At 42.6% G+C, this 14,281-nt stretch overlaps 1 long non-coding RNA gene across 1 annotated transcript; it reads right to left on the reverse strand.

The window, feature by feature from the left end:
* Positions 1–8,930: 8,930 nt before the first annotated feature.
* Positions 8,931–14,035, reverse strand: LOC148395927 (uncharacterized). Its single transcript, XR_015859180.1, has 3 exons — positions 13,764–14,035; positions 10,101–10,249; positions 8,931–10,023 (listed from the first exon to the last, which is right to left on the reverse strand). It is a non-coding gene; the product is annotated as an uncharacterized LOC148395927 (long non-coding RNA).
* Positions 14,036–14,281: the final 246 nt, after the last annotated feature.

Here is a 14,281-nt window from a genome sequence, read left to right on the forward strand (position 1 = left end):
ATGTAAACTAAAGTGCAATCACATTTGTAAATGAATGGCTTCTGGTTTTTGAAATGTAAATAAACCAATCTACTGTGATAAAACAACAAAATCGCAATAACTGCATTAACCATCAAAGTAAAGTCTAACTGTAACTGTAGTCTTGAAACAAATCTGAGTAAGGAAAAACATTGCAATAAAATAATGCAAACTGCTACCGCTATTGTTGGGGAGCCTGAGGAGTGTTGACTCGGATGGTTATGCTCTTTTCGCCCCCGGGTGTCGGTCAGAACACAGGAGGGAAGACATGGTTCAGTTATAATAGCTTTACTGAATTATTGGCAAAAGATAATAATAAATAAATACAAATGAAATACTCTCGGCAACACACCAAACATAAGTCATCGATCGAGACAACAACAAAAATTGCTGGCAACCGTTAGTCGCCGTGCTGCTGCGTAATGGCTACTCGTACGATGTGAGGCAAACTTAAAAGAGCGCGCCGGAGCAGTCAATCAAACGGCGCGCACACGAAGCAAACTGCGATCGGACAAACGACACAACAGTGGACAGTAGTAACAATGAAATGTATATGCTCACTTTGTGTCAAAGACGCACACGATCCCAGCAACATACTCAGTCGATTATGAGTGCGCCGGAGCTGTCAATCAAAAGGCGCGCGCACGAAGCAAACCGCGATCGGACAAACGGCACAACAGTGGAGAGTAGCAACAATGAAATGTATATACTCACTTTGAGTTAAAGACGCACACGATCACAGCAACATACTCAGTTGATACCAGCAACCTTTAACTTACCGCTGATGACATCACATCATTCTGAGAAACATAAGAATCGTCATCCCCTCGACCCTACAAAACAGAGTCCTACAGCTCGCACACGAGGGACATCAAAAACAAAAAAACTTCTCAGAACAAAAGTGTGGTTCCCAAACATAGACCAGCAAGCAGAGGCCATGGTCAACAACTGTATAGCTTGCAAGGCAAACACACCAGTTACATGGAGCCATTACAGATGTCAGAGCTGCCCGAAGCTCCCTGGCACAGCACGAGTGCAGACTTTTATGGACCTCTTCCCACTGGAGAATATCTGCTGGTCATTGTAGATGATTACACCCGGTACCCAGTGGTTGAAGTTCAAAGTCAAAATCTGCTTTATTGTCAATTTCTTCACATGCCAAGACACGCAAAGAGATCAAAATTACGTTCCCACTATCCCACGGTGAAAAGACATAGTTCACAATGTACATACAAGTAAACTCAACTTCTGCTAACACAGTCATGGACAAAGTGTTTTCCACATTTGGCATTCCAAGGGTCCTTATGACGGACAATGGCCCCACTTTTAATGATGACCAGTTTGCGAAGCTTGCAACTTATTTAGGCTTCCACCATCGCAAGACCACACCACTGTGGCCTCAAGCTAACGTCACTGCCGAGCGTTTTATGTGCACACTAGGCAAGAGCATCCCTCTCTCAGGAACTCTGAACATTCCTTGGAAACAACATCTCAACACCTTCCTCAGGGAATATCGTTCCACACCACACAGCACTACAGATGCTTCACCAGCAGAACTGTTGTTCCAACAAAAGATCTACACAAAAATTCCCACAGCCACAGTCATCAGCTCAGATCACACAATCAGAGCAAAAGATTATGCTGCTACGCTGACACACGTCGTCATGCAGCACCTAGCACCTTCACCCCAGGTGACACAGTGCTTTACCATCAGCCCAAGCACAACAAGCTTACCACACCCTACAACACTGAACCATACAAAATATAAGATCAAAGGCTCAATGATTACAGCAACAAAAGATGGACACTCCATCACAAGGAACTTATCCTCCTTCAAAAAGATACATGCTGCGTTGCAGAACGCTCCGCCAGACTCCGTCCATAGCCGCAACGTACCTGCTGAGGACACCCCACCTCCTCGATATCCGTCGCAACACAATAGACGCCCTCCTTCGTATCTTCATGATTACTCGAAAATCTCGAATTTTTGCATACACTGAAAACGTTTAAACTAAATTTGGAAGTGAGGTTTGATGCCATGTAAACTGTTTTATTGGAGCAGGGTTTATGAACAAAATATTAAGCTGTGTTGTCCCACTATAGAGGTTTGTTTTCAGGTATGACTACGAACAAATTAGCAGTAAAGAATCTATAAGGAAAACTGCATTCAAGTTTGTCTTCTGTTTCAAAAACTGCATTCAGGTTTGTCTATTGTTTAAAAAAAAAAAGAAAAGAGTGATGTAATGTTCACAGCAGATCTGAATATACTGTGCCATGTATGTGTAGCGCCCCCGGTGGCAAGGGGTTGGTGTACAACAGTGAACGGTGTTGCGAGTACAGAGTTGGCAATAAAGTACAAGACGATCAACACATCCAAACGAGGCATCCTTCTTTTGTTCTTTAACGGGACCCAGAGATATTACAGGGGGGTCATTTGTGTCGTAACATATGACACAAACATGGTGTCTGTATAGCAAATGCATTTATTTGCCCGAATAACACAAAACAACTTATATACAATAACAAAAACATATTTACACTAACAAAAACATGTGTACACTAACATTTTTTAGTTTTGAAGTGGTACACTCAGTAAAAAAGACAAAAGGAATACGGCCATCGGTGCAGCATTTGAAGGACAAAAAAGCGCCCCTCTTCAGAGCATTTTCGATGACCAACGAAGCAAGATTATTTATTCAGCACGCTGTTGTTTACTTGTTTACTTGATTGTCTATTGTGGGCCATGTCTTGTCACCGTGGGATAGGGGGGAACGAAATTTCGGTTTCTTTGTGTGTCTTTGGCATGTGGAGAAATTGACAATAAAGCTGACTTTGACTTTGACTTTGACCATGCATTTGTTTATTCTTTTCACATTCTGTGCATTTACTTAATTTCGTCACATTCTCAGTTAATCATGCTTCCAACCATATCTTTTCTTTGTTAGGCAAAACATTTCCCTCTGTCCAGAACTTTCTCCAATAATCCAAGGCTGGCGTCTAGCGTTAGGCAACATACGACGTCACATCAAGCATTAGGCAAAACATAAGATATAATCAAGCATTCAGCATTCTTAGATGCACTTGGAAGGGTCCGTAATTTAGAAAAACATCAGGCATGCATTGAACAGTTCATTATGGGTCATTAAACTATTCAAGTCAAGTTTATTTACATAGCCCTAAATCACAAGCAGTCTCAAAGGACTTCACATATACAAAACAAATTGACAATTATTCTCAAAGCATCCCCTGATCTTAAGCTCCCAAGAGGGCAAGGAAAAACTCAAAAAAACCCTACTAGGGGAAAAATGAGAAACCTTGAGAAGGGACCACAGATGGGAGGATCCCCCTTTCAGGATCACCAGGCTGCAATGGATGCAGAGAGGGCACATAAAATACATAATGTAAAAAAAAATCAAAGAAAAAGTGGATGTCCAATTCAAAGCGAATAGCTGCAGGAGGTGCCCTCGATTGTCCTGGCAGTGTCTTCGAGGGGGGTAATCCGCTGCAAATCCCTCATCTTGATTGGTCCACGAGAATCGAAGGAAATTGAGAGACAATGCATTCAAACCTTTGAGAATTATTTGCTCGACTAGATTGTAAATCAATTCATTTGCGATAATGTAAAATAAATAAATAAATAAATACATAAATAAATAAATAAATAAATAAATAAATAAATAAATAAATAAATAAATAAACAAGAAGTTGGCGGGGCTGTCTTTGGTGGAAAATGTCGGGATTGATTCTGGTGGGCTGGACTGTTTCTGGAGCAGCTCCACCCAGTGGTTCTGCAGCGAGCAGTCTCTGCTTGCTTGTGACTTGCAAATTATAATCTGAACCCTGATTGTCTCTCGCCAACAAGGGCCAGGCTGGATCCACGTGGGTCACGGACGGTGTCCACCACTGCAATTTCAAGTGCCTCTGATTAACCTCGAATCGTTAACTTGTTCTTGTATGCTTTTCTCACATTTTTTATGCTTTCTAGTGGAAACCTGAAACCTTTGTGTTAATCCTGATTGAACTAATTTGTTCTTAAAGTTCAACCTTAGGACTCTAATATATGTTTCCACATGTAATGGTCCAGTAAAACTAAAGTAGAACTTTTTTATCATAATTCTGAAAGGTGTGTTTGGCTCTAACACATTACTGATGCATGGTACATGGTCATGCAAGCATATTGCTTTGCTGTTTTATGGGGATGGCTAGTGTGACATCACAAGATACCAACACCTCACTTCCATGTCCAAGGTGCTGCAAGTAACATGTAAACACAATAAGAGTGAAAAAAGGTCGGAAATCCTACAACTCTACTAGAGTTGTGTTAGTGTGCTGGCAGGTCTGAAACGGAAAGTACAGGCTTCCATGAAGAATAGACTTTATGAGGTTGAAGTGAGTAAGTAGCTAGCTAAGGAGTCAGTCATCAAGCTAACTTTTCTGTACTTGAGCAACGTAAACTACTATTAACTACCGTATTTTCCGCACTATAAGGCGCACCGGATTATAAAGTGCACCTTCAATGAATGGCCCATTTTAAAACTTTGTCCATATACCGTAATTTTCAGACTATAAGTCGCGTTTTTTTTCATAGTTTGTGGGGGGGCGACTTATAATGAACGACTTATATGTGAATTTTTTAAAACAATTTCAAAAAAAAAAGTGATACCACGATAAACGAACCGCGATGTAGCAAGGGATTACTGTAATTTGATTTTCAAGAGACGTCAGCAGCGCGGCGTGGCGCGGCGGTTGTTTACAAAATGTAAGGGATCGGACAGTTCAGACAAGTGCGTAGCGACAGACTTTATTGTGGAAGGGGATGATGGGAACAGCTGGCGCTGGAGCGGCGATCGGGCTGGGGAGGACAAACAATTCTGCGGGATTTCAAATAGTCAAGCGAGTCACTAACTCAGGGACTGATGAGCGAAGCAGCATCAAGGGACAGACTGACACTCGGGTCTGCGCTGGCGGCGCTGATATAGCGCTGTCCATGAGCCCGTGGCAGGTGACGGCAATTCCACTGAAAGGTGGGCGTGATCCTGTCGCAGGTGGCGCCAGCACGCGACACAAAAAGGACAAAGATTGATCACGGGATGACGAAGATGACGAAGGGCCCCACGTACTACCGGCATCATTAGCGGTTTTGTTTCTAAGTGACACGGAGGACAAAGAGTTTGAAGGATTTAAGGATTTGGAGTGACACAGAAGGTTTGAAAAACTATTATGGCTTTTACGCACGCCCGGTCCTACTCTACGGCGCTCTCTTTCACCTCCGTGGATAGAAGTCGGGGGCCGGCACTCGGCCGGGTGGCTGTCCGGGGACGGTAGATGGGGCTCGGTCATGGGTTTTACGCACGCCCGGTCCTATTCTATGGATCTCTCTTCCACCTCCGTGGCTGGAAGTCCACGCCGCCACACGCCTGGAAGTTTGTTTTGTTAAATAAAGAGCCGTTTACCAAACCCACATCTTTCCTTGTACTTTTTTAACGCTACAATATCGTTATATACTAGATCAGTGGAATAACGACGAGCCTGACGTCAGGGCGCACGCGCGGCGTTGTTGACAAAGGACGAGGAATTTGATTGATGGATTTAATGATTTAGTGACACAGATGGTTTGATAATATTATTGCTTATATAATAGTTATTTGATATATAATTTATATATCCTTATCTGGGCCTGTGGAATATTTTGAAGTGCAAGCGCCGTCAGCGGCGCGCACCCATTGTTGACAAAGGACGATCGATGGATTTAATGAATTGGAGTGACACAGATGGTTTTATAAACGTGTTATTTATGTAATAGTTTTTTTTAATAACTCTGAATGTTACGTCAGGCCCGTTCTCAGCTCTTCGTTTGTGTTTATGTCACGTTAGCATACCTATCGTTTAGCCCGTTGTTGCTCGTTCATGTCTGTTCTTGGTGTTGGATTTTGTCGAATAAATTTCCCCCAAAAATGCGACTTATACTCCGGAGCGTTTTATATATGTTTTTTTCACGTTCTTGTGCATTTTATGGCTAATGCGACCTATTTCCGAAGCAACTTTTAGTCTGAAAATTACGGTATAAGGCGCATCGGATTATAAGGTGCATAGAATAAATAACTCAACGTTGCTCAAACGTTAATGTAATCACAATATAGTAACACTCGAAATAGTAAAAACAATAACAATATATCAATAACTCAACGTTGCTCAAACGTTAATATCACACAATACACAAAATAAACACGTAAAGCTTACTTTAATAAGTTAGTCCTCATCCACAAATCCATATTGGTCCATTTATAAGGAGCACCGGATTATAAGGCGCACTGTCGGCTTTTGAGAAAATTGGAGGTTTTTAAGTGAGCCTTATAGTGTGGAAAATTTGGTAGCTATGTTGGAATAAGTACCATTTTTTTCATTATTTTGTCACCATTTGGGGAGATGGGGTATTTTCCACAGAATAGCACCCTTACAAGTTGGTTTATAATAATATTGGATCGAAAAAACAGGACGGGGTGCCACAATGATAAAATACAGAAGACATGGTGCTGCAACACCATGAACATTATCCAACTTGACTCTGTTGGTGTCACAATTATAGTTTTGCCAGTGTTTGAGAGTTTTTCCCATTTGGATAAATATTTATTGATTTAGAATCTAAATCAATCCATCCAATCTAAATTTTAGATTCTAGTTTTATATATGAATGTTGTCAAGAAATTATTGGAATTTCCAAACTTGTGGTTTAGTTAACTCTGTAAGATGGATTGATTTCTACACAAAGCTGTGACAGAATGTGTTAGAGATTTGCTCACTCCAACTTATTTTGCAAGAACCACACGGGAGACAAGTCCTTTTAGACACCTGCAGGTGGAGAGTCCATTCGTCGCTGTGCGTGCAGCGATGTTCGAATGGAGGTCTGAAATCTCCTTCCTGCAAGAGGATATTTATTAAGAGAAACAGAGTGGGGGTATGAGTGGGCTGAATAGAAAGCCCTTGTCCTCTAGTCTAAACATCTCAGGGGATGTTTTACGACCTTGTGATAAGGAGGACAAGGTAAGGTATTTATTACCTGTTGCATTCCAACATAATCCTATGATAAAGATAACCTGGAAAACCCTAACAGAATGCTAGTCAGGCAATATTAAGCTGTTAATTGATATTAATTAAGTCTGTTAAATTAAATTGCCGTATTTCCCACACTATAGAGCACACTTAAAAGCTTTATAATTTACTCCAAAAACCACAGTGCGCCTTATAATGCAGAGCACCTTATATATGGATCAATTGATACATTTGTTGATTCATACTGGTTGTACACAGCGCTCTGCCAAAATGTTTCAGTACGTTTCAGTATGACTAGTAAAATACAAGGTCGCATCACTTTCAGCATTACGGCAACCGTCGTCAGGGGCATCACCAAAGTAAGCTACTACTGGTCGATCAAATGACATTTTTAGATTTTTTTTTTTTCAATAGGCTAGAATCCATCCCATCGCTTGATTGACATACAGGTAAGCCTGTCGGGAGGCAATCACAGTGAACCGCACATGTGCAATAGACAGTGACCACACCCCCTCACCACAGCAGGTTTGGCTGCACATACACAAACCCGAAGCCCAAGATAACAAGCTAATCAAGGCATTACGCATCAACGCATGCACTCGCTTTTTTCTTTTAATCTAAAGAAAGTTCATGACCATCAACCAAAGCGTATCACTTTAATATGGAATGGGAGTTGGACTTTTTTTACCTCATTGACTGGGTTGACATTCCCTTTAGCATAGCTCCATCTAGTGTATGCATAATGCAACCGTAATCAACCCCAGTTTGATGCAGTAGCTTCTATTCTATGCACCTTTTAATCTGGTGTGCCCTATATATGAAAACATTTCCAAAATAAAAAATTCTATGAAGGTGGGCTTTATAATCCATACTGTAATTGCCTAACAGCAGTTTATCAGTTTCACTGATGGTGAAGGACAGCATTAATCTAATTTAAATAGCATTTTAATGGTATACATATGTTCTGGTTGCTGGCATATCTTCTAGTTTTCAACTCAGTTTCAACTCAGTTTTCCCTTCTGAAGTGAGAATGTATTGCAGTACACTAGAATATATATGATAAGATATCACACACAAGGGGGCTAGAATTTGATCAGATTCTTTGTTGTTATGCTCTGGTTTCAGGAAAGTGCACAAAAGTTAGCGCATGGACCACTTTCTATCCTCATGGGGTTCACATTCACGAATGGCAATGTCAGAAAGTGATATTGTAACTCTTGCAATCCTCACATTTATATAGTAGTTGCCTAACAAGGAAACAATTCGAAAGAGAATGTGAATTGAGGTCTTCGACTTCCCTTATCAACATCTTCTTGTGCGCTACTGCTTCCCCGTCTCCTGCTTCTCCATCCATCTGGGCTGCGACCTCCTGCACATATGTAGCCAAAACAGCCCATCTCTCATCCTTGGTCCCAAAAATCTCGTGAGCTTAGAAGGTTATGGTGACTGTGAACAACAAGTTTACCACTAGTTTAATCTAACATTCAAAGTACATGCACGCAGAATATTGGTTCATACTTATAAACGTCGGTTATCTGAATGTAAGTTAAATGGTAAATTGACTGCACTTATATTTATTATTTATTACTTGTATTGCTTTATTTTTTATGTACATCACATGGTGTACAAAATGTTTTATAATGCTTCACACACACTCTTAGACCAATGGGAGGCTGCTGCTATGCAAGGCGCTGCCAGGTCCACACTGGCAAATTGGGGTTAGTGTCTTGCTCAAGAACACTTCGACATGTTCACCAGGGTTGAGGATCGACCCCACAACCTTAGTTGATTCAACTTCGTTTCTGACAGCCTAAGCGAGTGGGCGTGACGAGTGGTGTCAAATGCATGCGTGGCTTAGTGGTTGAGTGTTCGCCTCTCAACTCTAAGGTTGTGGGCTCGATCTGCAACCCGGTGACCGTGTCGAAGTGTCCTTGAGCAAGACACTTTACCACTGAGCCACACATGTATTTAACACCACTTGTCACACCCACTCGCCAAGGCTGTCAGAAACGAACTGGAGGCAACGTTTTGAGCGTTTTCGTCCCACGGCAAAGCTGGACAAGGATGACGGGAGAGTTATAATAAATGTGGGAGATGTGGAAAAGCACCACATGGCAAAGAAGAGAGATGTTCTGCATTGGGGTCTACATATAACCACTGCCACAACAAGTCTGAAAATGGAAATTACAGAGATTGAACAGAAAAACCAGATGTCTTTTTACTTGGGCTCGGTGAACCCTGCAGAGGAAAAAGGATAGAGGACAGTGCGGCTCAAGGTGGATTCCACTGAGATGGAGTTCAAAATCGATACGGGAGCAGATGTCAGCATATGAGGATTAATTCCAGACACTCACCCCTACCAGCCAAAATTCTCCTCGATAGTTCTGGAGGTGGGCTATGGTGCCTGGGTCGCATCAATGCAACCATCCACTACAAGGGAAAGAACTACCTTCTGGATGCGTATGTGGTGTGAGGCCCAAGTGTCAGTAATTTACTGAGCAGACCTCTGTCTATAAAAATGAACCTTGTACGGCGAGTGGATGGTGTGACACAAGTTATCCATGGCTTTCAGCAAGCTTTTGGTGAGCACGGCACACTAAAAACGGATCCTGTAAAAATCCAGCTGAAGGACGATGCAACACCATACACCGCCCGCTGCGTGCCCTTCCCTCTTTTGGACAAAGTAAAAGAGGAACTACACAGGATGGACAAATCTGCCGTTATTGAACGGGTGACGCAACCGACTGAATGGTGTGCGCCCATGGTACCTGTTCCAAAAAAACACAGGCAAAGCAAGAATATGCGTTGACCTGAAGAGGTTAAAAGAGTCTGTAAAAAGAAAGCGATATGTCCTCCCCATTGCTGATGAAATAACAGTCAAGTTGGGTGGAGCAGCTGTGTTCTCTTCCCTGGATGCTGCGAGTGGATTTTGCCAGATTCCACTGCACCTGGAAGCTGCAAATTGACAACGTTCATCACACCCTTCGGCAGATACTGCTTTAAAAGATTACCTTTTGGTATTTTCAGAGTACCTGAGATCTTCCAACGGAAAACGTTTGAGACTCTGCAGTGGCTGGACGATGTGGAACTTTTCATGGATGACAGTCTTGTTTATGGAACTACAATGAAGGAAAATGATGAGAGACTGGAGAAGGTCCTTAGGCGTGTCGAGGCGGCAGGCCTGAAATTCAACAGAGACAAATGCTCGTTCAGACAGAGCCAGCTACGCTTTCTGGGCCACCTCATTGACAACACAGGAGTTAGGCCTGACCCGGAAAAAGTGGAAGCCATTTGCCAACTAGCACCACCTAAAAATGTGCAGGAGTTAAAGATAGTCCTTGGCATGGTAAACAATCTTTGAAGATATGTCCCTAACCTATCCACAAAAGGTCAGCCACTTTACGAGCTCCTTTAGAGTAAGAATGCTTGGACGTGGGGCCACTCACAGCAGTCAGCTTTCCAGAGCATCAACGAGATGTTAACTGCACCAGCTCTCACATTCTATGATGTCGCCAAGCCCACTGCTGTGTCAGCCGATGCGAGCAGCTACGGTCTCGGGGGTGTGCGCCTCCAGCTCCATGGAAAAGAATGGAAGCCTGTTGCGTACTGCTCGAGGCATCTCACAGAGGCAGAAACGCACTACGCGCAGATTGAGAAGGAATGTCTGGGCATGTAAGAAATTTGATAAGTAGCTCTGTGGCTCGGACCAGTTTAGACTCGAGACATACCACAAGCCATTGCTACCACTTGTCAACAGCCAAAGCTTAGACAATGTTCCTGTGAGGTGCCAGCGCTTATTGATGAGACTCCTGAGATACAATGCTAGAGCGGAATATGTACCTGGGTAGTCCTTCATCGTGGCAGACACCCTGTCCCGCAACCCTCAAACACATGTAATGAACGAAGCGGACACACATGAAAATGTGGCCTGCTACGTAGCCACAGTGCTGCATGGAGTTCCGGCATCGCCGGCAAAGATGGAGAGCATCAGAATGGCAACAGCAACTGGTCGCTAAATTCATCAGGTCAGGCTGGCCGGAGTACAACAGCAAACTTTCGCTAAATGTTAGAAACTACGCAAAAGTGAAAAACGAGCTATCAGAAGCTGATGGACTGTTAATAAGAGGAGCAAGGATAATAGTTCCAAAGACAATGCGAGCAGAAATCTTACAGAAGATACATGAAGGACATCAGGAGCTAACAAAGTGCAGGGATAGGGTTAAAGCATCAGTATGGTGGCCTGGATTCTCTGTGCGACTCAAGATCATTGTCGAGTCATGCAAGACGTGTCTGGAGATGAAACGAAGCCAAAACAAGGAGCCACTTATTTCTACAGTGCTGGCAAGTCGTCCGTGGAAAAGGATTGCTCTTGATCGCTGTGAACACAACAAAAGAAGCTACTTCGTGGTCTCCGACTACTATTCTCGGTTTATGGGGATACTGCATCTGCCAACGACGACTACGTCAAATTACGTCAAGTCCTCGCCATATTGTGCGTTGAAGGATGCTGCCTATTAATAGACCATATGCACGATAGCTTTTTCTTAGTCTTATGTGACGTGTCCTCCTGACCAAGTTGGAAAGCATTTCAAAATGTATCTACCCAGCATACTCTATCTCTATCCCAAATAAAGCCATCAAAAAAAATAAACCAATTAAATTTGGATTATACAAGGAGGAAAAAGTTAATTATATTAAAAGACCTGAAATAACCAAATATTACAAAGATGGTGGCGTTCAGGCTATTCATTTGATTTTATAAATGGGACCCTAAAAATCCATCCATCCATCCATCCATCCATCCATCCATTATCTGTACTGCTTGTCCCACGGGGGTCACGGGCGTGCTGGAGCCTATCCTAGTCATTGGGCAGTAGGCGGGGGATACCCTGAACTGGTTGCCAGCCAATCGCAGGGTACACAGAGACAAACAACCATTCGCACTCACACCTAGGGACGATTTGGAGTGCTCAATCGGCCTACCTAGCATGTTTTTGGGATGTAGGAGGAAACCAGAGTGCCCGGTGAAAACATATATGCGGGCCCGGGGAGAACATGCAAACTCCACACAGGGAGGACCAGAGGTGGAATCGAACCCGCACCCTCCCAACTGTGAGGTGGTCGAGCTAACCAGTGCACCACCGGGCCACTCTCCCTAAAAATCAATTGATTAAAATCCTTCCAAAATAACAGCCCTTTCTGGTATCTGCCTAAGAAACTATTTGAGAAACTCGGTGGAATAGAACTATCACTAAAATGTGATTTCAATGTTCAAAAACTCCCCGTTAAGTTATCCAAGTTTCAGTAACTGGTCCTTTTATACTGGCGACTACAATCACAACTTCACTCCACATGATACGCCAATTTGGAACATCAGATGCATTATCATCAAATAGAAACCGTTGTTTGATAAGGCTTGGTTGGAAAATGGGATTTGGTCATTCCTGCACTTAGTTGACAGTCACGGAGATTTCCCATTTTATAACGCTTTTCAATCTTAGTGCTGCCTTCGACACCGTAGACTTCGATATTTTATTAGAGCGCCTTAAAAGCTGTGTTGGTATTTCAGGGTCAGCACTACGCTGGTTCTATTCCTATCTATCAAACAGGACGCACCGAGTGGTCCATGGCAATGCGACCTCTGAGCTCTATAACGTTATGTGTGGTGTCCCGCAGGGATCGGTACTCGGACCAATTCTATTTAATATTTATATGATTCCGCTTGGGGACATAATACGTAAATATGATATTAGTTTTCAATGTTACGCGGATGACACTCAATTATATATGCCGTTATCGATGACAAATCCGCGGGACTGTTGTAATCTTGAGGCGTGCCTTGCGGAGATCAAGCAATGGATGTCTCTCAATTTCCTTCGTCTTAACCCAGATAAAACTGAGGTGTTGATAATTGGTCCAGCTCGTTTTTACCACTTATTTAAGGAAACCACTATAACTATGGATAACCGTACTATCACTCAGAGTGATACTGTAACTAATCTTGGGGTAATATTTGACCAAACGCTCTCCTTTCAAAAGCACATTAAGAACATAACTAGAATTGTGTTTTTTCACCTCCGTAATATTGCTAAGATTCGTCCGATCCTCTCGACCGGGGATGTGGAAACTATTATACATGCGTTTATTACGTTGCGCCTGGACTACTGTAACGCATTATTCTCTGGTCTTCCTAAGTCCAGTATCAAACGTCTACAGTTAGTACAAAATGCTGCTGCAAGGCTGCTCTCACGGCCAAGAAAATTGGATCACATTACCCCAATATTAGCCAATTTACATTGGCTCCCGGTCCATTTAAGATGTGACTTCAAGGTTCTTCTATTAACCTATAAATCGTTGCATGGCTTAGCGCCTTCATATCTTGTTGACCTAGTTGTTCCTTACGTCCCGTCTCGTAACCTTCGCTCGCAAAACGCAAGTCTTTTAGTGACCCCGAGGGCCCAAAAAATATCTGCAGGGTCTAGAGCATTTTCTATTTGGGCTCCAGAGCTTTGGAATGCCCTAACTTGACCTGATTAGGTTAGGCTGTATGTGATTCTGTCTCTCAGAAAAGAATTCTGTCGCGTCTTCTGGGTGAGTAACAAGCAAATTCATTTTTACGCCATCTGGTCAAATTGTATTTGTGTGAGCGCCATACATTCTCAACCTTTACAAATGACAAACATGTTTTGGCTCACCTGGCTGCTTACGTTCTCAGCTGGTCGTGTTGCAAAGAGACTGAAGCAAGGAGGTGACCAGCTGCAAGAGGCAGCGATCCATCTATTAGAGAAGCAGCAGGATTTCTGCAGCCTGTTCAAGGAGATAGGAGTGAGTGAGTGAGCGAGTGATATCCATAACATGGTGATGTCCCATTAAACATTAAAATGGGAAAATGTGATGAATATCATTGCAACTGGTCAAAAATTAGCATTATTTGTGGTTCTAATTTGTTTGTGTACTTAACACACGTTTTGACATTTTACATGCTGAGAGCAGTTACTATACTTTTTCTAGAACCCAAATCCAAGCAGTCCTTTCAACAATGATTTAAAGGAGCAAATGCATGTGACCTCTGAAGCCATCCCATTAGAAATTGCTGGTTCACTTTTGGGTAAGATTTATATTCCTTGGCATTATTTTTAAAATGCTTTTATGTTTACTTTTTTAATTCTAAATACCAGAGCTATCAGGCATGTCTTTAGCATCCACGTTTGTC

The sequence above is a fragment of the Syngnathus floridae genome, chromosome 6 (genome assembly GCF_059516105.1).
Source record: "Syngnathus floridae isolate MCC-2025c chromosome 6, RoL_Sflo_1.0, whole genome shotgun sequence".
In the NCBI taxonomy this organism is placed as follows: Eukaryota; Metazoa; Chordata; class Actinopteri; order Syngnathiformes; family Syngnathidae; genus Syngnathus; species Syngnathus floridae.